We start from the raw sequence: 2,693 nt of genomic DNA, 5'->3' as shown, positions 1-2,693 counted from the left end.
ACGAAGATTTGGTGATTTATAGCCAGGAAAAGAGAGTCCTCCTAGACAGAGAGGCAAAGTCACCAAAAGCCAGAAATGAGCAAAACACGGATGAAGAAATGACACCCTTTAGAAGAGACACAAGTCTCCCCTCCCGCTTCCTTCACAAAGCACTTCTATCTCGAGTGTATTGGTTTCCCATGGCTGCCGAAACAAGTCACCATAAAAATAGGGACTTAAAACAACGGTGTATTATCTGGCAATTCCAGAGGCCAGAAATCAACCCAGGTCTCACTGGGCTAAACTCAGGTGTCAGCAAGGCTGTGTTCCTTCCTAAGGCTCCAGGGGACAGTCTGTCTTCCTGCCTTTTCCAGCTTCTGGAACCCACCCAGATCCCTTGGCTGGTGGCCCCTTCCTCCTCCTTCAAGGCTGGCAATGTGAGTGGAGTCCTTCTCATAGGGCATCACTCTGACGCTGACTCTGGGTCCCCTCAGACGCTGTCAGTGACGCTGACTTTCAAGGACCCTGGGATGACATGGTCCCACTGGATAATCCAGGACAATCTCCCCACCTCAGAGTCACCAGACTGGCAACCTTAATTCCATCTGCGACTTTAATCCCCGTTGCCATGCGACCTAATACAGTCATAGGTTCCCAGAACTAGGAAGCGACATCTGTGGGGAGTGTTCTGCCGACCACACTACACCTGTGGTAGGGGGGGCTTTCTATCTCCACTGACCATCAAACCCCCATTCAGAGCCACTACCCAGGCCTAGACCCTGCAGAGGGGAGACCTGGCTTCCGTGTCTCTGAGGGGGCAGCAGGACAGAGAAAAGCTGCACACAGACCAGTGCCAGAGCCTTGGTTCCTGTGCTGGAGGCTCCATCAATTCCCAAACGGGAAAACAAATAGAGCAAAGGTGCAAACGTCTCTTGAACCTTCCTAGTGAGACCAAAGAAACAGGGCAGCCTGGAGCCAGTAGCAGAAACGCTCTGCCCAGACTTCTCCCATTCACTGTTCTGTACTGGGAGCCTGCCTCGGGGCCGCCCTGGGTCAGCAAAACAGGTGCGGTCCTAGCAGCTCATAAGCTGGCAGTTCCTACACGCCTGAGGGTCGCAGCCCACACCCACCGTGACAGCTGTTTGCAGCAGCTATGGGGAGGCAGGTAGGGAGTGGGGCCACTGCATCCTTAGGGGGACGTGTCATGGGGCAAAGCCCACAGGCGATTCTTCCCCTGGCCTTGTCACTGTCACACTGCTCAGGAGCAAAATGCCCTGAGCTCTGGTCACCTGCCATGTGGCTGGGAGAAACCGGTTCACCTGCTTTGCCCTCAAAGCCCAATCAACACAGAGTTGGGACAAGGCAATGCCATCTTAAACACGAGCCAGACACACGCAAACAAGGATCGTTTTCCTCCCACAAAACATCTCTGCTAACACACCTCGCAGGAGGCCCCATCTCTCTCTACCGTCCCAGAACCAGGCACAGGCACCAGTCTTTTGGGGAACCCCGAGCTTTGAGGTTCACTGGGTGATATAAATCCTGTAGATCAGGAACCCCGTTCTTAGGGAAAGGTGGGTCTCCTTCTGTCTCATTGCCCAGATAAGACACCTGTGAGATGATATCACCCCTCCTCTCAGTTGTATTTAACTTCAAATTATGGGATTATTGCAGAAGAGAAATACATTTGCTGCACATGCATTCAGGATTCACAAGAAAAAGATTGTGGCCCAACGATAGGGCTGCTGTGGGTGAGGCCTCTGTGTAGAAATGAGGACCAAAACAATCGACTTGCAGTTAAATTGAAGGAATGACGCTTAGGGCATCAACTCCAGAGCCAGAGGCTTGGGCTAATTGCCATAAGGAAAAAGGACCTTCAGGAGGCCGTAACTGGAGAAGACAGCTTCAGAAATGAGGGTGAGGGGAGGTCTGGTGGCCTGCTTAGCTGTGACTTTCCTCTTCCAACTGTCCAGTTGTCACTTCAATTGTCACCACTGCCTGGAAAGTCCCAAAGCCTCTGCCTCTCCCGACAGAAACCATCTGCTGCCTGTGCCCCTCGACACCATTTCCCTCAAAGAGCCAAGGAAGGGGGCCTGCAAGAAGAAACAGACTTAAAGATGAGTCAGGATAGAGGACCAAGGAAGGACTATACCCAAAAGGCAAGGATACGTGCAAATACAGCCAGGAAAGCAATGACTGACCCCACAGTGGATGAGGTGCCTCTGACTTCTATACTGTACCTGTAAACTTTAACACACAGAGGTTCTCACTGCCTGTGGCAAAGGAGTAGCTAACGTACCACAAAACAGAGATCAAACTGGGGGGAAATGTACTGACAACACCCTTGGAATGCATCACAACCGATCTTGCCCAGGGAAAACATTTTAGCTACAGGAATTGAAAGATGAAAGGGTGTCCAATGCCATCTGTTACATATGCGCTTTGCTCCGATTCCAACACCGGAAAGTGTAAAGACCAATTTATCAGACTCTTGAAATCAGGATCAGGGTCACTCGGTGGAAAACCAGCACACACACCAAGGTGTGCAAGCAGGTGCGGACACAGGCTCAGGGTGCACCCATGTTATGGTGGTTTCTATAGGAGCCAATCCAGAAAGAGCATGGAAAAGACACCGCCACATCTCTATATGTGGTCAGGTGAGTCCATAGATTCCTCATCTTGTACATCAACTCTAAACACCTGCTCAGACACGC

This window comes from Lipotes vexillifer, unplaced genomic scaffold, assembly GCF_000442215.2.
Source record: "Lipotes vexillifer unplaced genomic scaffold, Lipotes_vexillifer_v1.1 scaffold1691, whole genome shotgun sequence".
Taxonomy (NCBI): domain Eukaryota; kingdom Metazoa; phylum Chordata; class Mammalia; order Artiodactyla; family Lipotidae; genus Lipotes; species Lipotes vexillifer.
Note: the sequence above shows the minus strand (reverse complement) of the source record.